Source organism: Astyanax mexicanus, unplaced genomic scaffold (genome assembly GCF_023375975.1).
Source record: "Astyanax mexicanus isolate ESR-SI-001 unplaced genomic scaffold, AstMex3_surface scaffold_37, whole genome shotgun sequence".
NCBI classification, from domain to species: Eukaryota; Metazoa; Chordata; class Actinopteri; order Characiformes; family Acestrorhamphidae; genus Astyanax; species Astyanax mexicanus.
This window is the reverse complement of record NW_026040047.1, coordinates 220,227-245,356: the sequence shown is the minus strand read 5'-3', so window position 1 is coordinate 245,356 and position 25,130 is coordinate 220,227. Positions and strand designations below refer to the sequence as shown.

At 43.3% G+C, this 25,130-nt stretch overlaps 1 protein-coding gene across 1 annotated transcript in view; it reads right to left on the bottom strand.

The window, feature by feature from the left end:
* LOC111193656 (uncharacterized) overlaps window positions 1–24,167 on the bottom strand; it is a 138,561-nt gene extending 114,394 nt beyond the window's left edge. Inside the window, exon 1 of the mRNA XM_049473372.1 lies at window positions 23,508–24,167. The gene's annotated coding sequence lies outside the window, so the exon portion shown is untranslated. The remainder of the gene's footprint in view (window positions 1–23,507) is intronic.
* Between the last annotated feature and the right edge of the window lie 963 nt (window positions 24,168–25,130).

Here is a 25,130-nt window from a genome sequence, read left to right as displayed (position 1 = left end):
AGATCAACACTTTCAGTGTTACATTGGCAGTAATATTTAATTTACAGTTTAATGAATGTAATATATTGTGTTAAGATATTTGAATGTTTAATTTAACATATTTGATTTAATCTTCTTTTGTAAAGTTTTCTCTAAATGTGTATTTAGAGTAAGAACAGCAGAACACTGCACACTACATAATAATGTAATGTAAGTACTTACTGGGTACTTACAGAGTAAGAACTGTGGAACACTGCACACTACATAATACAGCCCGCTCTCTGTTGTTTCTGAGTACTTACAGAGTACGTACTATATACTTACAGAGTAAGAACAGTAGAACTCGGTGAAGTGTGGGTTTAAAGTTCTTTTTAGAACAGGGGTTATAAAAAGCAGCTTTACAGGACAAGGTGTGCACCAGGACTCCAGGAGCAAGACAAAGGCAACAACGGTGAGAAGAGTCGAGCAGAAAAGGACTGAAGATGGAAACCTATCCACCATTATCCATTACAATGAAACCTTGTGTTATCTGTGTATTAACAAATAAATTTCCTTTGAAATCTCAGCATTATCTTCTTATTCAAACTAATAAAATATATTAGAATAATAAGTCCTTTGGGTATGACTGGAATGAAACCTTTCTAACTATCATGAACAAAATGTCTAAATAACACACACACACACACACACACACACACACACACACACACACATATATATATATATATAACGCAATAGTTACTTTTACTGGTAACTAGTTACTTTTATAGTGGAGTAACTCAGTTAGTAACTGCCTTGCACTTTTTTGGAGAAGTAACTAGTAACTATAACTAATTACTTTTTCAAAGTAACGTGCCCAACACTGCTCTTTGCAAGGTTGTGTATTCCACACTTAACATTTCTACCATTCCTACCCATAGACTGTGTATAGCTGGACAGAGCATCGTCGGGGTCGGGGGCCCCCTGCTGTTCGGCTGCAGAAAGCTGTATAACCCCACCCACCCCCACAGGTTTCAATGGCAAAACAGAACAACTTTCAATCACGTTTTTGTCTAATATACTGTAATTCTACCTCCTTTATTTAAATGCAGCAGCTAGTGTAACCTCTGCTTATATTGTTACATTTTTATATTCCCACAGAATTCGTTTTTTAAAGCGTTATTCAGCTGTATTTAAAAAGGTGTGGTTATTGTAAAAAGGGCTGAGTTACACCTAGCCGGGGTGGGACCAATGACTGTATGGGCGGGACCAATAACAGACCGTCAGCAGAACCTGCATCATGTTCTTTTTTCCCCTTACGTCAAGCAGTAGACTAGTACTAGTAGTTTACGTTTAGCTAGCTAACTGTACTACCGTTATTATTTTTTATTAGCTAAACTGAATTTAGATTGTTGTATTAATAATGTCGTGTTCTGCTATAACAGACATTCTGGACAAAGTTCTTTGCAGTTTTTTTGGTAAGTTTGCTGGCTGTTTTCCCTCCACTCCTGTGTCTCTGTGCATTTTATTTTATTAATTATCAAGATCTTAGGCGAACCATTTAATCTCGGTTGGATTTTATAGCTATCTTAATTTGTTAGCTAACATTAGTGTAGTTATCTAACTAACTATATTCGCTAGACTCTGTAGAATTAATATTTTTACTTGGTCAGTGGCTTCGCCCGTCACCGGTGCGTGCGGCAAGCTGACCCAGATAGCATGAAGGCTCTGCCCGAGATTTGCTGATGTACGGCAGCACTGGTTTAGACTCTGCATAATCCGTGCAGAATTTAGCCAAATGTGCTCAGTTCGTCTCAGCGGCAAAATTAACTGAGCTTCAGTACCGGATTCGTCTCGTTGTTTAAAGCAAAAACTAGTCCTGGCATTCACTGCCGTTTGGTAATGTTTTTTTTCGCTGTATTTTATTCACTTCCACTTGCTACAAAACTATCATGTGGCTGGGTACACAGTTAATATCCATAACGTGCAGGAACTGCACTGTTACTATGAAAATGTGAATCTTATCGTGCTGCAGATAAGTTCTCTGCTCGGCTCGACTGGACTCCGCTCCGCTCGGCTCGGCAGACTGTGTGAGCTCTGTGGAGGCAGCCCTCAGGGGTGGGGTTATTTAAATGAGTAGGCTGTCTCTCCACAGTCTTTCTCCCTCATTTTTCTTCTTCTTTTAAACATTCCCTCAGTTCTCTTGTTAACCACGGTTTATTATTTAGATATGTTTTAATAACCCGACCTCAGTTATGTCGGCCCCGCAGAACTTAATGTATGAGACAGTGCTATCAGTTAATTCATGCTCTGTCATGATGGTGTACAGAATACAGACACTCACAGAACCAGTTAAGGATTTTATTGAAAACCCACAGGGTACAAAACAAAACAGTAGTAGAAGGTAGCAGATACTGTTAAGCAGATTCCAGGAGGGAGAGACCATTACCGGATAGTGAGGCAGTCCAATGGTCATACACGAGGCAGGCAGTATCAGAGGTGATCCACAATCAGAAACAATACACAGTCCAGAGTTCATACACGAAGCAGGCAGTATCAGAGGTGATCCAAAAACGTAAACGATAAGCAGTCCAGGTAATACACAATAATCCACAGAGTAGGCAAGGCAAAAATCAGAGTCGAGAAAACAAAAGCAAGGTCATACACGAGAAAACTGTAACAGCGAAACCAGGCAATACGCGGTGTGTGTGTGTGTGTGTGTGTGAACAGACCTTAAATACTACAGGTAATCAGTATTCAGGACTTCCTGGCCGGGACACGTGAGGTGTCACGTGATCGACAGAGTGTGTGATGTCGGTGTGTGGTGCATTCTGGGTGTTGTAGTTGATAGACTGAGAACCTCCGTTGGAGCTAAGTGTGGAAGGACAGGGAGCGCCTACAACACCAGACGTGACATGCTCATCCTTACAGTTATCAAAGTAATTCTGCCAGTCCTTAACGTTAAAACAATTTCTTATCTTTTCTGTGCTCTGCTCAGTCCATATATTCACAGTCTTTGTTGTTAACTTCACTTGTTTCAGATTTGTTTTATACTTTGGTAAAAGATGGATCACATTATGATCTGATCTACCCAGAGGTGGATGGCACACAACCTTATAAGCCCTTTTAATGTTCCCATAGTACTGATGCAAAGTCCGTGTAAGGCGGGTAGGACAGTCCACGTAGTGATGCAAATTTGGCAAAACAGCAGTGAGATCACATTTGTTAAAATCTCCTAAAATAAACATTGTCTGGTCTGCAGAACACAACACTGCCTTATTATATGTCTGCATAATCTTAATGGCAGCTCCTTCATAGTCTGGACCTGGAACATAAACCAATAAATCAGCCCGAACTCATGGGGAGATAAAAGGGCCTGAATGACACAGTCAGAATGACACACTCAGAAATGAGTTGCCCACTTTTCATCCACATACATACACAGTCCACCTCCGACAGATTTCGCTGCTTTGATTTTATCTCTGTCTGCTCTAACCAAGGTGTAGCCAGGTAAAGACACATTACTGACTCATTCTTCAGCCACTTCTCAGTAAAACACAGTAAATTACACTGTCTAAATTATCTCTCGTACCTGACTTTTGCAGATAAATCATCAACTTTATTACAACGTTCGCACGTTAGAGAGAGTCATTGATGGCAAAGGAAACGACTCACCTCATCTCCTGCACACCTCCTCTCTCTCCCCTTTATCCCCGTGTAGTTTCCTACGACTCTTCCGAATTTCCTCGCAGTCCTCCGCAAGTATAACACTTAAACTTGGGCCGGCGGCCTTCGCAGGGTGGAGAGAAAGCAGGTATTCCCTTGTGTAGGTGATCTGTCCCATGATAATAGATCCCCCAGCATTGTCCATTACAAAAGTAAGAAGGCACACAACCAGCAACACTTTGAAAAGATCCATGACCAAACAAAACAACTTACTGATAAAAAGAACAACACAACAAACAAACAAACATTTAGCCACAAGCTCACAGGGTCATGCAGCCGTGCCGGACTCCCAGAAATACTGCTCAGACTATGTGAGCTTCATGAAAGACATCATTGCTCATGGTAATGCAGAAAAGGAAGGAAGAGCTCATCAATCAACCAGTCTGGTAAATTCTCCACCATGTGGTGTACCACCCTCAAAAGCATGGGAAGAAACTTGTTGTCTTCGATTGTTCTGTAAGGTTCCAAGATACGTCACTGAATGACCACCTTCTTACTGGGCCAGATCTCACAAACACCTTGGTCACAGTACTTTGTAGAACAGTTGCTTTTTTTGTGATGTAGAATGAATGTTCCATCAATTCCATGAAAGGCCTAAAGACCAAGACTACCTGAGGTTTTTATGGTGGGAGAAAAGGGATTTAGGGTCACCAGCATCATTTTTTCGGATGAAAGTCTTTTTGGTGCAGCCTCCTCTACTGGCTGTGCTAATTTTGGTCTTAAACATCTAGCTGCTGAAGGTCAGGATTAGTTTAGCCCAAGAACCCTTAAACTCATCCAAAGGAATTTCTATGTTGACAAGGGTCTTGGAAGTTTATTGTCCAATGCTGAAGCAATACAGCTTGGCAGAGAAGCTAGAGCGCACTGCAGCAAAGGCAAGCTTAGGCTTCACAAGTTTATTTCAAGAGCCAGAAAGTGTTGGAGTCAATACCAGAGGAAGAGCATGCTGAAGGTGATAATGATAACTATAGTACCATGGCTTGAGTTGTCTGCAGTGGTAGTGTAACCCAGCTGTATTCTAGCCATTTAATGTAAGGTTACCCCTTAATTAAGCACTGCCCCTTTAAGAAAACTGCAGCAGTTTTTACACACACTCTACACACTTTTTGTCAGTTCTGTCTGCTTTACGGCAAAATCTCGCAGCTCCCATAGGAATGCATAGGCAGGAGAACACGAGGCTCAGACGATTAGGCGCGAAGGGAGAGAGAGGTCTGATAGCTGCAGCTAGCTCCAGCTGCCGTCATATTATTAACTCGTGTTTACTGATTCTCCTGCTAGGTGAGCATTGTCCGCTTATAGGGCATCCTAGTGCATAATTATGAAGAGCTTTATATGTTTTATTTGTTTCATAAAAATAGCACTAAATGTGTTTAAAAGTTCTGCCGAAGTACGTTCAGTTTAAGCTTGAAACTCCTGTTTATCTGCTCTGTAATAGTGGATTATATGCTCTCTACATGCTTTAAGCATGCAACTCAAATGTTTTGAGTACAATATTAAGTGTATTTTAATTACTAAAAATGCCTTTTATATGCTTTAAATATAAGCATTTAGTTCCAGAAGTTTTGGTTAACATATTAAGTGTTTTATTAACTTTAATCGCTCTGTTTATGCTTTAAATAGAAGCATATATTTTAAGTGTTTTGAGTGAAATGTTAAATGTATTTTAATGACTTTAAATGCTCTTTATATGCTTTTATATAAGCATTTAGATAAAGGGTTTTAAGCGAATTACTAGAGGTATTTTCTAAAAGTTCTAAAAGTGTATGTTTGTTTAATAAGCTTATTGTAAAACAGTATTTGGATATTTTCATTTTTATTAATGTGTACTTATAGATTGTGTTCTCTGTATAAATTAAACTCTGCTCAGACGATTAGGCGTGAAGGGAGAGAGAGGTCTGATAGCTCCAGCTGCCCTCATATTATTAACTCGTGTTTACTGATTCTCCTGCTAGACTGGTGGTGTGCTCAAGCTAGTTTCCACGCTGAGAGAGAGAGAGTGAGGGAGAGTGAGGGAGAGTGAGACGGCCGCATCTGCTCTAAACCTTTCTTGGATCACTTAAGTAAACTGAATTGAGTTTCTATATATATATTTTTTTTGGGTACCCAAATAGGTTTTTTTTTGTGGATTTTCCCTTCAATTTTTCCTCCCGGAGTACGAATTGTTCAAGGACTGTTCCAATCCCTTTTTTTTGTCTGCTTCACGAACACTTAAAGGAACTGTTCTCTGGAAAAACAAATATAGTTTTCAAGGTTAAAGAGCTCTTACATTTTGTTCAGTGAATATATATTTATATTTGGGTTTAATCACATTCATACAAGGTGAATTCAGGGAAGTGTGACTGTGTACATTTTATATAAATATATGTATTTTTTTTATTTTTATACACATATTATTTTCATAAGTGTCTCTATATTGGATTACATCCAAGCCATTAGTGGCGCTATTACACTCCTGAGTACATAAAACCTATATGGATGTATAAAAGACTTTTTAAATTTGAATTTAAAAGCTGTTTGACCAGTGGTAGGATGGTCCCCCCTCAAATGTGAGTCTTGGTCCTCCCAAGGTTTCTTCCTCCTCCTGCAGCTCTGAGGGAGTTTTTCACTGGGGGTTCTGTATTCTGTATTTTCTATGTTTAATCTTTTGCCTGATTCTTTGTCCTGTAATCATGTTTCTGTAAAGCTGCTTTGTGCCAACACCTGTTGTAAAAAGCGCTATACAAATAAATTTGGTTTGATTTGATCTATATATAGGAAATGTAATTGAAATATTTTACACATTGCTGAGAGAAAGAAACACTCCAGTCCACTAAACTCTTATTAAGTTGGACACAGGTAGTACACTGCTACCGACCCAAAATAAATGCCCTTCACTACCAGTTATATCAGTTTCTTTTGTGGCTTATTTATTTGGCTTGGAACATTTTAAAGTTTGTTACAGTAGCAGCAAGAACAATATCATGCTCAGAAACAAGCTTGAGAGACAATCTGCAATAATTGTTCTGGACCAACTCAAAGGTCGTACATGGATATATAAACAATGATGCCAGACATTTCCATGTGTTTGTAGCAAACAGAATCCAGAGAATCGATTCTGCTGCAGATCCCAAGCAATGGAACTTTGTATGTCCAGCTGATCATGGTATGAGAGGCCTAACAGCTTGTGAATTCAAACTGGTTCACTGGGCCAGACTTTCTGTAAAAAAGAGAGCTGTAGGAGATTAAAAGGTGGGAGAGGTTAATGACAATGTTCCAGAACTTCGAAAGATTTAACACAAGGTGCTAAACACAGAGGCAGAGGAATACAGGACATTGTTAGACCGCCTGACAAAGTTTTCTGACTGGAGAAGAGCTGTTAAGGCCATTGCTTGTCTTAAGCGCTTTACTAAACACATCAAAGCTAAACTAACTGAAACTACAAGTGTTGAGAAAAGACAGGAAGCAGAACATTTTGTAATCAAGTTGGTATAAAAAGAAGCATTCAGCAGTAAAATCAGTTGATTGACAAAGCAAACAAGCTCTACACAAAGTCCATTTTTGGATGAAAATGGCATTTTCAGAGTTGGAGGGCGTTTGACAAGATCAAGCCTTCATCCACATGCCAAAAACAAGCCGTGTGTTCTCCTTACTTTACTTATAACGCACGGAGAAGTTTCACCATCAAGGTAGAGGAATGACTATCAATGAATTGCGCTCTAATGTAATATGGGTCATTGGACGCAGCAAAGCAGCTCCCTCACACATTTACAAGTGTGAAACATGCAGGAAATGTATAGAAGAAACACACAAGATCCTAAGTTGGCACATTCGGGCCATTCTATGTGAAGGAAGCCTGAAAGGAGCCGAAAAAAATATGGCCTTCTCTTTACTTGTATGCAGTGGCGTGCACAGACATTTTGGGGGGCAAGTGCTCAGGGGAGAAAAAGGGCACTTTTTAGCGCATGTGGAACACTTCATTTAAAAAAAAAATTACACACACATGTTGAATGAAATTTTACTTTTATTTGTAACATTCTCTAAACGTGAGTTTTCAATGGAAAAATGTCACACCACCAACTGATAAAATACATAGTAGTTTGGTGCTGTATGAGACATTTTACTGCACAACAAACTGATTTCAGGTTGGGTTTAGAGGGCAAACGGTAGGATTTTACTTGATGTGTATGTTACCTGGCTGGTGGGACACGGGGGGGGAGAAGAAGCCTATCTGTTGCCGTGCGTACTGTGCTGAAGACTCACTGAACTGAACTGCTGCTGCAGCGCGCGACCGCGCGGGGTCACATGACAGAGGAAGAGAGAGGTCGGGTGTGTGTGAGCTGATTTCAGGGCATTCTGTTTTCACTCGTTTTTAATCGCTCAGGTTTTTAAAAGATCATTTCAAACCGGCCTCAGTAAAATCTTAATAATAATAATATAAAAAAATTAATTAAAAAAAAAAACGAAGTTTCAAAAGGGCACTTTGGTTGATAAAGGGCAGAGTTGGTGGTGCTTTAGCACCTGATGTCTATGTCTGCACGCCTCTGCTTGTATGTGTTCACAAGCTATACAAACGCTTGATGACTTTACCAAGGAAGCATTTATTTTAATAGCACACGTTTATTGCAATCCGTGGAAATGTCAGACAGCGGAGATGTGATCAGAACAATAAAAAAAGGTCCTAACAGCAATCTTGATCAGTCTGCTAAGAGACTTGACAGTTCACTGATAAATGAGTTTAACTGCCATAAATATAATTTGACATTTGTTTATTACGTTTTGTCACCAAGATGGCGGCGCGTGCACACGCTGTGGCTTCTCTCTCTCCCAAGGAAACAGCGTTTTCGTGTTTTTTGTCTCGTAAGTCGCAGTGTTTTTGTACGTCTTTGTCGTGCGTTCACATCCTGAAACACACCTACAGCCGTGAGTTTCTGCTTGGAGTCGGCAGAAACTCACTGAAACACAGAGACTGCTGTGTTTATGTTTTCACCGAAACCTGGCTCAACAACAGCGTCCCGGACCACGCCGTTCAGCTGGAGCGGCTAACATGCTATCGGGCGGACCACGGAGGTAAGAGCCGCGGCGGCGGACTCTGTGTTTACATCAGCGATGCTTGGTGTCGGAACGTTGTTGTGGTCTGTAAACACTGCTCACCGGTAGTGGAACTGATGATTATCAAATGCCGTCCGTTCTATCTACCGAGAGATTTCTCCGCCGTGCTGATCGCTGCTGTTTACATCCCTCCGACCTCCAACAACAGCGTGAGGAGTGAAGCACTGAATGAACTGTACCAGTACATCAGTGAGCAGCAGACAGCACACCCAGATGCTTTTCTCATTCTGTCTGGAGATTTCAACCATGCAGACCCAAAGAGTGTGTTTTCTGGACTTTTTAAACACATAGACTTTCCAACCAGGGGAAACAACATATTGGACCAGGTCTTCACCACACACAGAGGAGCCTACAGAGCCTCCCCCTCCCCCACCTGGGAGCCTCTGATCACCTCACCATTATGCTAATGCCAGCTTACAGACCACTGGTTAAAGTCTCCAAACCAGTTCTTAAGCAGGTACGAGTATGGCCAGAGGGTTCCTCAGAGGCACTTCAGGACTGTTTCAGCACAACAGACTGGAATATGTTCAGAGAGGCTGCCACCCACAACAACTGCACGGACATTCAGGAGTACACAGAAACTGTCTCTGCCTACATCACCAAGTGCACTGATGATGTAACCGACCTCAAGACCGTCACAGTTCGAGCGAATCAGAAACCATGGCTGACAGGAGAGGTCCACAAGCTCCTGAAGGCCAGAAATGCAGCCTTCAGAACAGGTGACCAGGCAGGCCTGAGGACAGCCAGGGCCAACCTGTCCCGCGGGATCAGGAAAGCTAAAAGGCTGTACTCAAAGAAGATTTCCCAACGTTTCAGTAACAGCAGAGACACACAGAACCTGTGGCAGGGTATCCAGTCTATCACAGGCTATAAACCACATCCACAGACCTGCGACAGCGACACATCTCTGCTGAACGACCTGAATGGGTTCTTCGCAAGGTTTGAGCCACTCAACAACACACCCGCCCAGATATCCATCCTTCCTCCTGGTGACCAGGTGCTGACGCTATCCCCAGACAGTGTGAGGAGAGCATTCAGCAGGATCAATGCTCGGAAAGCTCCTGGGCCTGACAACATTCCTGGTTGTGTGCTGAGAGACTGTGCCTGGGAACTCGCAGAGGTTTAACTGACATCTATAACACCTCTCTGAGTCAGGCGGTGGTTCCCACATGCTTCAAAGCCACCACCATCATCCCTGTCCCAAAGAAGGCATCGCCATCCTGTTTCAACGACTATCGTCCGGTTCCACTCACCCCCATCCTCATGAAGTGCTTCGAACGACTAGTCATGCATCACATCAAGTCTTCGCTCCCCCCCTCCCTGGACCCCTACCAGTTTGCTTATCGGTCAAATCGCTCGACCGATGATGCCATCTCCACTGTTCTCCACTCAGCCCTCACACACCTAGACAAGAAGAACACCTACGTCAGAATGCTGTTTGTTGACTTCAGCTCAGCATTCAACACAATCGTCCCCCAACAGCTCATACACAAACTGGACAGTCTGGGGCTGAGCACTTCACTGTGCAACTGGCTGTTAGACTTCCTGACTGGAAGACCACAGGCAGTGTAGGTTGGCAGCAGCACATCCAGCATCACCACACTGAACACAGGGGCTCCTCAAGGATGTGTGCTGAGCCCCCTTCTGTTCACTCTGCTGACCCATGATTGCACACCAGCACACACCTCCAACCTCTTCGTCAAGTTTGCGGATGACACGACGGTGGTGGGTCTCATCAGCAACAACGATGAGTCACACTACAGGAGCGAGGTGAGCCGCCTTGCCTCCTGGTGCAAACACAACAATCTCTCTCTGAACACAGAGAAGACCAAGGAGATTGTTGTGGACTTCAGGAGAACTCACACACAGCACACTCCTCTGTTCATCAACGGAACTGCTGTGGAGAGGGTGAGCAGCACCAAGTTCCTGGGTGTGCACGTCACAGAGGACCTCTCCTGGAGCACCAACTCAGCATCACTGGCCAGGAAGGCAAATCAGCATCTCTACTTTCTCAGCTGAGAAGAGATGGAGCCCCCACCCCCATCATGACCACCTTCTACAGAGGGGCCATCGAGAGCATCCTGACCAGCTGTTTCACCGTGTGGTACGGGGCCTGCACAGCATCCTGCCGCAGGACCCTCCAGCGCATCGTGAGAGCAGCTGAGAAGATTGTTGGCACCTCTCTCCCCTCCCTTCAGGACTTGTACAGCTCCCGCCTCACGCGGAAAGCCCTCCGTCTGGCAGGAGATCCCTCCCACCCACTACACAGCTTCATCAGCCTGCTGCCATCAGGGAGGAGACTGCGGAGTCTCGGGGCGAGGACCAGCAGACTGCGAGACAGCCCCATCCATCAGGCTGTGAGGATGCTGAACTCTCTTCCTGCTCTACCCCCATCCCAATCCTGCCCCCAGCACACACTCACTCAGCATCCTGACCCCCCACTAATACAGTACTGAAACTCTGCACTATAATGCACAAAGTACTGGTCCCTTCCAAAGGACTTGCACTACACACCCAATACCTGCACTACTGCTATACTTGCATTGTCAATACGCACTTTAATTCCACTTTAATTAAACTGTGAACTTTAAGAACTTACGCACCCATTCACTTTACCAGCCTTAAGCTATATACCATATACCATATACCCTATTTGCACTACTGTTATATACTATTTATACTGTCATTCCATCAATATTGCATTATTGTCTTACGTATGTTTATTGTGTCTTGTTGTTTTGTACATATAGTGTCTCCCACTCTTTTATATTATATATCTATTTCTTTTTTTACTTATATTTATATATCTATTTCACCCCCACACTACTGCACCTTGTTTTTGTCTCATGTATGTCTATTTGTGTCCCTGTTGTATTGTACCCATAGTGTCTCCCATTCTCCTTTATTATATCTATTATCTGTACCTGCTGTAAAATTGGGAAGGAGAGTAACGTAATTTCAATTCTCTGTATGTCCTGTACATATGCAGTATTGACAATAAAACTACTTGACTTGACTTGACTTTTGTTAAAATCATTATTTCTTTATTTAATTAATTTTTTGAGTGTACTGATTTGATATTAAAATTAAAAGGAACTATTAACTATTATATTAAAAGGAACTATTTGTAGGAATTAAGTTGCAACCTGTGTTGTGCACAGAGCTTTTGTTAGTGCTGTTTTTTTTCTTCTGTGAGACGCTCGAGTCTGGAGAAGCTTCTTAAACTGTTTAAAAGTAGATTTACATTGACTGTATAGAGGTTTCTTCATTTTTACTTTAGCTGTATGCATCACTGTAACGTGTGCTTGTTTTATACACTGTGTATTTAAACAGTTTGACGGTGGATTAAAGAAGAGTGAAGTGCAAGCACAAAGAGTTCAATTAAATCCATCAGTAATCAAATAACTAAAGTGTTGTGCGTTTCCTGGAGGGAATGATATGTACTGTAATCTTTTTCATACTGCCTTAGAATTTTTTTTAAATGGAGCTTTCATGCCATCACTGTGTACTGATAATGACATACATATATACATAGACTCCGCATAGCGTAGTGGCTGGCACCAGGAGGCTGGCTATGCAGAATCTATATATATAAGTATATATGTATATATATATATATATATATATATATATATATATATATATATATATATATATATATATATATATATATATATATATCTGTCACAGTACACAGTGATGGCGGTGCTCGGAGCTAAAGTGAATCTTTGGATTTAATAACTGGTTGATCCTCCTTTGGCAGCAAAAAAACTCAACCAATCGTTTCCTGTAGCTACAGATCAGACCTGCAGAACGGTCAGGAGGAATTCTGGATCATTCCTCTTCACTAAACTGTTTCAGTTCAGCTATAATATTATGGGATATCGGGTGTGAATCGCTCTCTTGAGGTCATGATGCCACAGCATCTCAACTGGGTTGAGGAGGTCAGGACTCCTCAGAAGGCCCAGTATTTTCTTCTGTTGAAGACGTTCGTTGTTGATTCACTTCTATGTTTTGGGTCGTTGTTCTGTTGCATCATCCATCCTCTGTTGATCTTCAGTTGGGGGACAGATGATGTTAAGTTTTCCTGCAAAATGTCTTGGTAAACTTGTCTTGGTAAAAAATATTTTTTTCCGTTGATGATGTCAATCCTTTTTGCAAACTTCAAACATGCAGCAATGGGTTTTTTTGGACAGCAGTGACTTCCTCTGTGGTGTCCTCCAATAAACTTAATTTTTGTTTAATGTTTTCCTTATTGTAGATTTGTCAATAAAAATGTTAGCATGTGCCAGAGATTTCTGTAAGTCTTCAGCTGACACTCTAGGATTCTTCGTCACCTCATGGATCATTCTGCACTGTGCTACTCCAGTCATCTTTACAGGTATTTAAACAGGCCCAGACGCTGTCCAAGGAGGTAATCTGCTCTGGCCCCATCCCAATGAGGCGTGGAGATGAAGCTTACAGCAGGCTTTCTTCGCTGAACTGCTGGATGTCCAAGTGGTGTGCAGAAAATCATGTGGGCTTTTTAGATAACTGGCTACAGTTCGAGGGCAAGCCTGGTCTTTTAGGTAGGGATGGTGTCCACCCCACTCAGGAGGGTGCTGCCTTACTTTCATGCAGCATAGCTCATAGTCTTTTAGCTAGTCAGCAGAGTAGTGTTAGAAGCTGCTGACAATCCAGAGCCGGGACCAGGCCGCAGACAGAGAGGCTTAACCAACCGTCTGCGAGCTGCAAAGAGACGTTACCAAGATACCAGTATATTCAGACTGTGTCTGTCCCCCGAGTCAAACAAAAACGTCGAAAAACTCAAACAATCAATCTAAATAACTTGACATATTTACTTTATTCCATTGGATTCAACCATTTTTTTCATTTTAGGCTGATTTTTGCCAGTTATATTATGGAGACATGTGACTAACAGGGACCCCCCAAGAGTGTATTTGTGTGTGTGTGTGTGTGTGTGTGTGTGTGTGTGCAAGAGAGAGAATGAGAGTGGCCTTCTGCCTTTGATGTAATCAAAAACAACTACAAAAAACTATTAGTATGTTTATGCACCTGGCTGCTTTCACATGGAGTTTGGCTGAGGGGTCATTTCATAGTGAGCAGAGAAGAAGAAAGACCTGCAGGAAAAATAAAGATACGTTTCAGTACAGAGGAAGCATTGGAAATGGTCATGCAGCCTTTATCTACCACTGAGCTGCAGGAATCTTCTAAAGAAGACACAAGCTTTGATTAGGAGTCTGAAATCGAAAGGTCACTGGAGTCCTCAATTCCTGAGAGTGCCTCTGACCCTTCCTCTGAAAATAAAGAGGACATTGAGGATCCTGTCCATCCTAACAATGAGTGGACAGCAAAAAATCGGCAAGTTTGGTATCCATCTCATTCCAGGACACTGCGCTACATTCAGGCACCCAGTGGCATGATTCCAGCGCCCACAAGATATGCCATAACCAGAATCCATGAGTGGCATCTTCTTTTGGCCTTTTCTTCACTCCTGACATAATCCAGCTGATTTTTACAAATGACAAACCTGCATGGAAGGCGTTCTGTGTAGGGACAGAGTGATGAAACAGAGATCAGAGCATACATGGGTCATCTCATGCTGGCAGGTGTGTACCGGTCCGAAGGAGAATCTACCCCCTGCCTGTGGGATGACCAGAATTGGAGACAAGTCTTCAGAGCCACAATGTCCCACAAATGATTTCAAGTGATAAGTGCTAGCCTCCGATTCGATGATCAACTCACCCATCCTTGTCGACACAAGGAGGACAAGCTTTCTGCTTTCCATAATATGTGGAACAAGTGGGTGCAGCATTCACTGTTCACTGCTGTGGATCCCTCCTGGAACCAGCAAAGAACATACATACAGAGGCTGTTCTTAGAGGAGCTGGGGAAATCCATGGTGTCTTCAGAGATAGACTTAGAGAAGTCAGCCCTCATCTGTCCCCAACCTTCATTAGGACCACTATGGGCCATTGAGCAAAGGCTCTAACCCCCAGTTTCTCCCCAGGCACCTTACATGGCTGCCTCATGCTTCACATGTGTGTATTGTTGTGTTACGGTTAGGGGTTAGAGTGAAATTCTAATTCCATTGTACATTTATGACAGCAATGAAAATGACAACAAAAGTGTTCTTTCTTTCTTTACTTCTTTCTTTCTTTCTTTCTTTCTTTCTTTCTAAACTGAACAGAAACACACACACACACTCACACTGTCTTGGGGGTCCATAATATAACTGGCAAAATTACAAGTTACAATTTCATTCATCAGCCTAAAATGGACAAATGGTTGAACCCAATGGAATACAGTAAATATGTCAAATATCACTACTTTTCTTTAAAATGAAATACTAAAATTTCAAAATGCATGTGAGATCAAAAAATGTGGTTTCAATGGAGGTCAATGAGGCATTTTTGGCCACGAAGGTGTCCAGTGGGAGTATTTCGCACTACATAAAAAATAATAATGCAATCAAGTCAATTTTGTTGCTAATTTTTGACATATTCAAGTAAACTGTCATTTAAAAGGTTAAAATCCTGGAAATTATTGAATATTTGATCATTTTGATCAGGGCTGAAGTTGATTAAGTGATTTGTAAAAAAATAAAAATAAATAAGCAAAAAAAAAATTGACATATGAGGATTGTATTGCTGATATTTATTGTGTATTTTATTATGACTTTTGCCACGAAGGTGTCCAGAGGGTGCAAAATTTGAAATCTGGCACTACATAAAAAATAGTAATGCAGTTAAAACAATTTTGTTGCTAATCTTTGACATATCCAAGACTCTAATTTCCACCAATGCCCCATCTGTCTACTGTTGGTTTTATGGAAAATAATAAATCTTTTGTGTTTTTTTTGCAAAAAAATAGCAATAATTCAAATAATTAAACATTTAAAGGGTTAAAATCCTGAAAATTATTTAATGTTTGGTAGTTTTGAGTAGAAAAATAAATAAAATAAATGAATGTATAATGATTTAGGAGCAGTTTTTTGGGGCGTGTACATTTTTGCCATGAAGGTGTCCAGAGGGTGCAAAATTTAAGGAGGGCATGAGGGTTAAACCAACTTGAGTTTATTGTCACTGTTATGCCGTGTAGTGCATCAATGAAACAGACACACACACGGTCCGCGTGGGTTTAGACTCAAACTTTTACTGAAGCACGCCCCGTACATTCCTCGTCTTACAGGTCACCCGTCTGTCTCGTGCCTTATGGGTAATGTAGTACATTAAAGCAACACATAACAACACATCTCCCCCCTTAAAAAATTTTTCTTTTTTTTTCTTTTTTTTTAAACCCAACTAAGACGTAATGTACTTTGCATTACTTTACTCTAAATGCTCCGTTTTAAACATCCTCAATATCAACATTATGAACTCTTTTACACACAGTCACAGTCTCTAGCGTTCAGCAACTTTCAATGAGGTTCTTGGGAGGCTGAACCATGCGCTTTGGCCTGCACGGTGTCTTGGCAGGAGAGCAATGGACAGTTGCTGGCACTTCCAGTTCCACGGTATGCTTTAGGGTGTTGTCTCCGGCTTGTCGGGCTGATCCACCCCTGTCTGGATTGACATTTGTGGCTTTAGATCGACACGATTTCTTCTCAAAGACCCTCCATACTCTGTCTGAACTTCGTAAGAGCGTGGTGCCACCTCTTTTTGCACTGAGCCATGCAGATTCCAGACACCTGTCACATGATCTCTGATTCTGACATGTTCTCCGGGTCTTAATATGCGCAGTTTCTTTGCTCTTTTGTCATGTTGCTGTTTTTGTTTCTCTTTGTCTTTTTCTTTGTCAGTTTTGATCTTGTGTGCTCCTTTGGGTGTCGAGAGATTCTCATGCATGGGCAGATTGGTTCTCAGGCGTCTTCCCATTTGGGCTGGGGACAGGCCGTTCTGCAGTGGCGCACTTCTATAGATCATCAGGCTGTGATGAAAGTCTTCCTTTCCATCGTGCGCTTTCTTCATGAGACCTTTGACAACTTTGACGGAGCTCTCTGCAAGGCCATTGGACCTAGGATAATGTGGGCTAGATGTTATGTGCTGAAAACCCCATTCTTTTGCAAAGTCAGCAAATTCACTGCTTGCAAATTGTGGACCGTTATCCGATATCAGTTCAAATGGGACTCCATGTCTTGCAAATACAGTCTTCAGGAACAAAATGACTGCCTTGCTAGATGTTGTTTGCAAGGTCGTGACCTCAGGGTAGTTTAAGAAGTAATCCGTCACCACCATATGGCTTTTTCCATGGCAGTCGAACAGATCCGCTCCTACTCTGTAGAATGGTCTACCTGGCACAGGGTAAGTTATGAGGAGTTCTGGCTGCTGTTTTGATCGGTAAGTCAAGCATACTTCGCATGAGGCTGTGGTCAGGCCAATGTCTTGGTTCATTCTCGGCCAATACATGACTTCGCAAGCTCTGCGTTTACACTTTTCTTCCCCCAGGTGCCCTTCATGTATCTTCCTGAGCATGTCTTTGCGCATTGAAGACGGAATTACAAATTTGTTACCCTTGAATACAATGTTGTCGACCACCGTCAGCTCTGTTTTGCAGGTCCAGTAATCTTGAACTCGCTGTGGACAGTCGCTCTTGTGTTCGGGCCAGCCTTGTTTGATCATCCTCTTAAGTTCTGTCAATGTCTCGTCTTTTTCAGTCTCTTGTCTGAGTTGTTCTGATCTTTCACTTGACACATGTCAACATATGCTTGTATGTCAGCACATTTTTCTTTGTCTGGTTTTTCATGTTTGTCAACAGCCCGTGACAATATGTCAGCTGCATACATGTATTTTCCTGGTGTATATGTCAATTTCACGCCGTATTTCTGCAGTCGTATTAACATACGCTGTATTCTCAGAGGACAGTCAGTCAATGGCTTGGACATGATGGCGACCAATGGTTTATGGTCTGTCTCTGCTTCTACAGTCTGCCCATATACATACTGATGGAAACGTTCACATGCATACGTGGTGGCCAACAGTTCCTTCTCGATTTGCGCATAATTGACCTCGGCGCTGGTGAGGGCTCTTGATGCGTAGGCCACTGGTTGCCATGTTTCCTCGTGCAACTGTAGAAGGATGGCTCCGAAGTCATACTGAGAAGCATCAGCGGAGATCCTTGTCTCTCTTTTGGGATCATAGAACCTAAGCACTGGCTCTGAGGTGAGTATCTGTTTCAGGTTCTGAAAACACTTCTCTTGCTGTTGTAGCCACATCCACTCATTTTTCTGCTCCAGCAGCATCCTGAGTGGAGCCGAAATGGCAGACAGCTGGGGTATGAACTTAGCTAGGTATGTGACCATCCCTAAGAACCGCCTCAACTCGTCCTTGTTCTGGGGCCTCTCCATATTGACTATGGCTGACGTCTTTCTCGGGTCAGGACTCGCCCCTTTCTCCGACACAACATCTCCGATGAACGTCAGAGACTTGACTGCGAATTCACATTTGTCTCTGTTTAGCTTCAGGTTGACACTTCGTGTACGCTCAAGCACTTGTCGTAGCCTTGTGTCATGTTCCTCTCTTGTGGATCTCCACACTATCACGTCATCCATCATGGTTGTGACTCCTGGAATGTGCTCTTGTGATAGACCTCTGGAGCAGATAGGATTCCATATGGAAGACGGAGGAATCGGTATCTTCCTTCTGGCGTGTTGAAAGTACAGAGCCTTGAACTTGCATCGTCGAGCTTCATCTGCCAGAAACTAGAAGACGCATCGACTTTACTGAACCACTTGGCTCCTGCGAACTGAGACATAATCTCTAAACGGGTTGGCAATTTAAAATGCTCTCGCTTGACTGCTTTATTCATATCTCTGGGATCCAGGCATATGCGTAATGCACCATTGTTCTTTTGTACAATGACGAGGGAACTCACCCAATCTGTCGGTTCGTTGATTTTCTGTATAACTTTCAGCTTTTCCATTCTTGCTAATTCATCCTTCAGTTTTTCTCTCAGTGCAAACAGAACTTTTCGGCATGCGTGAACTACTGGTGCAACTGTTTTGTCCACATGTATTTTGTGTTCACCTGGTAAGCAGCCTAGTCCCTCAAAAACATCCTTGAACTTAAAGTGACATTAAAGTGTCTTGGTCACTGTTGTCCGTGTCGGTGTTCTGTTTGTCTGTTGTCTGAGACGCCACCATAAACACTCTTTTCACGAGATTGAGTTTCTCACATGCTGTTAAACCCAGTATTGGTTGCACTTTCTTTTCAACGATCAGCAACTGTGCCTTTAACATCTGGCCTTTGCGTTTGAATGTAGCTATACGGCTGCCTTTAACTGGCACACTTTCTCCGGTGTAGCCTGTCACTTTCACTTTCACTGGGTGTATCTTGCTTTTTATTTTCAGTGTTTTGTAATCAGCAAATGACAACAAGTTCACTTGTGCTCCAGTATCCAACTTAAACTGTATTATTGTCTCATTTACAGTCACTGGAACAATCCATTCTTCTTTTTCAGCATGGGATGCCTGCACAACATCTATGAAAAACTCATCTAGTTCCTCGTCCACTGTATGCACTTTTTTGTTTGTCTCAGCCGTGCAGCATTTTGCATAATGGTTTCTTTTTTCACAATTATTACAAGCTCTCCCATAAGCTGGACATGTTCTTGGTGCATGACTACCTCCACATTTCTTACAACTGCCATCCACCATTTTGTCTTTATTTTGTTTATATTGGCGTTTCTTGTGCTGCTCCTTAGTTCTTACTGCATGCACCGCCATTTCTGTTTTGGCCAGTTCTTTGACTTGCTAGCGCGAGCTTTGTGCTGCCCTGCACAAGTCTACTTCCTTATCCAAAGTCAGATCTTTCTCTCTTAGCAACCTTTCTCTCATGCCATTATCTGCAATTCCACAAACTATGCGGTCCTTTATTAGTGAATCTCTCAGTGCACCGAACTTGCATGTCTTGCTTAAAGTATACAGTTCTGCTAGGTACAGATCGAAAGCATTGCCAGGCTTTTGGTCACAGGAAAAGAACTTGTATCTCTCAAATGTTATGTTTTTGGTAGGCACAAAGTACTCTTAAAATTTTTTCAACAGTGTAGGTAGTTTCAGATCATTGGGTGCAATTTGGAAACTGTTATAAATGTCCAACGCATCTTCCCCAATTACGTGCAGAAAGATTTGAGCTTGCAATTTCTCGTCCCCTTGCCCTGCTCCACTAGCAGCTAGATATATTTCAAATCTCTGCTTGAACTGTTTCCAATTATCTGTGAGATTTCCACTAAACTGCATGGGTGAGGGCGGACTTAGTTTATCCATGACTATAGGTCTTCTTTCTGTCCTTCCAGCTGACAGATTCTGCTGCGGTGATCGCGCTGACTCTGGCAACACCTCTACTCCGTGTTCACCGAGTTCTCCTCGGCTTTCCGCGCCGCTATTGCATTGCGCATTTCCCTTTTTCTCCGCTAGTAGACACGACCTCACGGCTCAAACTCGCTCACTCGTCATCGAAACTCATCCTCTGTTCTTAATTCCAAAGAATTTTGCCACCTCACACCATGTTATGCCGTGTAGTGCATCAATGAAACAGACACACACATGGTCCGCGTGGGTTTAGACTCAAACTTTTACTGAAGCACGCCCCATACATTCCTCGTCTTTCAGGTCACCCGTCTGCCTCGTGCCTTATGGGTAATGTAGTACATTAAAGCAACACATAACACAGTCACGTCCTGGCCTTGTCTCATGTCTCTGTGTGTTTTCCCCACGTGACCTGTGCTCCTCTGTGTCTCCTGTCTCAGTAGTTTTCTTGGCGGCTGCAGAGCTGGATTCCGCCGCTGCGATCCAGCCTCACTTTGGGACTCTCTCCGCGGCAACCCAGCCGTGCTCCGGGACTTTTTCAGTGACTTTTCCCGCGACGGTCTCTACCGGCGGCCCCATGCTTCCCACTACGGACTTTGCCGGCGAAGCTGCAGCTCCAGTCCGGGTTTTCGTTTCACCCGCGGCTTCAGGCCTCACAGCTGCAGCGCCGGATCTCCACACGCCCAGCTCTGAAGCTCACTTGGCGGACACGCCCAGCTCTCTCTCTCTGGCGTATGTCCTTAGACCCTCAGTTCTGTTGCTGCAAGCCAGTCCAGTGTTTCGTTGTCCAGGTCTATTAGACCTTGAGTGCCATTTGGTGGCCGGAATTTGGGGCAGGTAGTCATCACATGTTCCAGAGTTTGTGATGGGTCCCCACATTCACAGTGGGCACTGTCTGTAAGACCCCACCTCTGCATCACTGCACCAAAGCGCCCTACTCCTGTTCTCAGGCGGTTTAGGGTTGTCCACTCCCTACGGGTGAGATGCTGGCCAGGTACATCCGTCGGATCTTTGATAAACTGATGAAGTGTAGATGGTCCTGCTGCCTTCCACTGGTCCTTCCATCTTGCCTTCACCCAGGAGGCCTTGGAGATGTCAACTGGTGTTGTGCAGAGCAGTTCCTGGGCATGTGTGGCAAAGGGGCGTCGGGACTTGAGGCGTATGCGCTGTGAAGACTTTGTGACGGTCTTGTGGAGGAGGTGGGATTCACTCATCTGTGCCTTCCGAGCTAGAACCAGCATGGCTGCTTCTCTTCTGAGCTCTGCTGGGGCAATACCAGCGAGGACAGGCAGTTGATAGGTTGGAGTGGCTCGTAGGCATCCAGAGATGGTCCGCAGGGCAGTGTTAAGGGCTGCATCCAGCTTCTTTACATGGGGGCTACGGCACCAGACTGGGGCGCAGTACTCAGCGGTGGGGAAAACCAGGGCCTCAGTGGAGATGCGCAATGTCTTTGTGTCAGCTCCCCACGTAGTGCCAGCGAGACGCCGTATCAGTGCAGCACGCGCAGTGGTTTTTGCCTTGACGCAGTCCAGGTGTTGCTTAAAGGACAGTGTTCTGTCCTAGCTTCACTAGACAGAACACTCGGGGAGGGTTCGGATTGTAGCTGCACATTATCAACTGTGATGTTGATCTTGCGGGTTGCATCCTTGTTGTAGAATTGGAACATTGTTGTTACAGTCTTATCGACACTAAGCTTGAGGCACCAGTTCTTCAAGTAGGAGCACAAGATCTCCATGTCCTTGGAGAGGCCCTCCTCTACTGCTTCCCAGGATCGATTGCTGAATAAGATGGCCAGGTCATCTGCATAACTGTACTTCCAGGATGTTGTTAAGGGGAGGTCATGGATGTAGATGTTAAACAGCATTGGGGCCAGCACTGAACCCTGTGGGACGCCGTTCCTGAGCCTTCTCATCCTACTGCTTTGGCCATTGCTGGTGTGTAATCGGAAGCTGTGGTTGCTTAGAATCTCCATGATGAAGCTCACCATGTGCTTGTCTGGGATGGTATCCAGAAGCTTCATATGTAGCCCACGCAGCCAGACTGTGTCATATGCAGCTGTGAGGTCCAGGAAAACAGAACAGGTTATCTGCTGCTTTGTACCTGTCTTCGCTGGTCTGCGATTTCACAATCTTTGTCCCAGCAGGGGACATAGGCCTTGCGCACACCGCGGGGGATGTTATTCTTGGCGGCAGCCAGCAGCATCTTACAGGACGAGTCATAGGCATCGTTTAAGTTGTTGGAACATGGCTAGCAGCTGCTTTGCTGACTTGTAACCCTGCCCAGTTTGCTTTCCGAAAGTTCCACCTCTTGACATCCTTTCCTTGCGTAGCCTGGACCATAGATGGAATTGTGATGAGTGATGGTCGTGGTGTGACCGGGGAAATATATCCAGGGTGCGTCTTACAGGAAGTGGCTGGATGTTGTTCCATTTCACAAATGCCAGGTCAGGATTGGTGGTACTGTTCCATCGGGCAGAATAGAATGTGCATGGCTCCTTTGGGTCATATAGGAGTGTTGCATCCACAGCTGAGGCCCAGTTTACCAGGACGTCACCATCACTGTTGGATTTGCTGTGACCCCAGTCTGTGTGGTGGCTATTGAAGTCACCAGCATATACAGCAGGGGCTGGGATGTCTGGCAGGGATGATGGGACCAGTCTACTGGGTGGTGGTTTGTAGATGTTGAGGATTGTGGTATCATGCACTTTTGTTGATAGCCATTCTATCGCTGCACCCTCTGGAGATTGTCCGGCAGCTGACCAGGCCATGCCTTTGCGGACGAATGTTGCTATGCCATGGTGTTTGCTAGCAATATGATCAGTGTAGCGCTCCTAAACAAGGTTTTAGTGATTTTACCCATGTAACTGAAATAACCTACAAGAGCGCCCTGAGTTCTCTTGGTTTATATAGGTGGAAAATTTATAATTTTACCAATTACTGAAAGAAACGTGTCTATCACAGAAGTTTAAAATGTACAATGGCGGTGCCTCCAATATCTACTAGGGCTAGGTTTAAATTAGACATCACTCTCTGAATAACAATGCAAAGAAACAAACACTTTAAAGACAGTATGATATATTATTTACTTACATATGAAGATATGAATATGAGCTAAGCAATTATAACATATATATATATATATATAGATAGATATAGATATCAGGTATTTGTATATATTAGCAAGATATAATGTAACCAATATGGTATCAATTCTCAACAAATACAATCAAATAGGTTTTAACCCAGTTTCAGCTCTAAATAAAATAAAATCCTTTTTCTTTAAATAAAATCAGACTTCCCTAATTATACAAATTACTGTAATAAACCTCCAAAAACACTGTACTCAATGGTTATAAACTCAACACTGTAATTTTAACTGTGTAGTGGGCCCACACACACACACTCTCTCTCACACACTCCTAAGCCGGCACCTAACTAACCAAAAGTACTCGTTGCAGGCCTGGAATCGTAGCTAGCGTGCGTGGTGGCCTTAAAACGAAAAGTACACTGGCCGCTTCACTCTTTTGAGCAAGAAATAAAAGTGTAAACAGAAGTATTCCACCTTACGTTGTGGTTGAACTCGCTCGGGTGAAAACCCAGTCTCACTCAGTGTCTCTCCCTCACTCTCTCTGCAGCAGCGCGGCGGGCGGGGCTGCTCGGGCGACGGGGGTTAGCTTGGGGTGGCTAGGCTAACAGCTCAGTCCTTCACGGAGCTTGTGGAGATGCAGGCTGGCCGGACTGGCTAACCGCCAGCGATGCTGGTCGTGTGGAGTGTAAAAACAGTAGAAACAGGAACAGGCAGGATCTTCGGCTTGGTTGGACTCACTAGCGCTTGGTTTCGCCAACCAGACAAGTCCAGTGTCCACGATGCACAGCGTTATCCTGTACTAGGTTAACACACACTCAGTGAACTTAACTTACTCTTGATCAGCAGCGTATTCACAGTTTAGTGTGATATCGGGCAGATAACACAACTGAAATACTACGTTAATGCTCCGTAGTCCATGGAGACAGCTTAGCTAGATAAAACTAGAACTTTATTTCTTTCACACTCCTCCTTACTCTCTCCTTCTCTCTCGCACCCATCCAGCTTCTCCCACACTCTTTCAGACCCACCCCCTTTCTCCCAGCAAACCTACACTGCAGAGAGTTATGGGACAAAATAAAGTAAAATAAAAGCCAGGTAAATATAACAGTGACTGAACAGAGATTATTCTTTAGAAACAATTACATGAACTATTTAAATAAACATTATTATTTTAGGAATTATTATAGCTATTTACCTTAGTTATTTACCAGGGTTACACCAGCCAAGGTGTACCCAGGAACCTTCAGGATGTTCTTGTTTTCCACATGGGTCTCCTGTAGGGTGATCACAGTCACATGGTTTTTAATGGCTATTTGCTCAAGGATGTCAACCTTGGCAGTGGTGAGACCTTCGATATTAAGCTGGAGCAGCGCTAGCGCTGAGGCTTTGGTCTGTGGACGATGTGAAGACATTTGTTTCGCTTGAAGGGCATGCAACCTTGCAACTAGATGAACTAGGTGAACTGCAGCTGGGTCAAACTTTTCCTTTTGCATTCAGGAGTAACTAAGTCTGAGTAAGTGAGTGAATCTGCATGAATGAGTGAGTGTTGCTGTATGAATATTATATTTGTGAAGAATGTACTATAAAAATAAAAGAAAAATATTTTAAAAACTTATTAGCTATAACATACATATCTAGAAGGGTTCAATTCTGGGTCCAGTTTTATTTAATATTTTTATCAATGATGTTGCCGCCTATAACAGGGAACCAGAAATAAACAAGAAGATAAACAAAGGACAAGGGCTAAGGCTATGAAAACGAGGGCTGAACTAGAGAACACGAGAACGACAAAACAACAGAGGTTAGTGCAAAGACCGATGAGGGACAAGTGGCACAGGGGATCTATTTAAAGAAATAGGAAACACAGTAGGATTGGAAACACCTGGGGAAGGGGCGGAGCTACAAATGAGACACGCGGTGGAAAACTACTGAGACATGAGACAGGGACCGTGTCTGCTCCAGCATA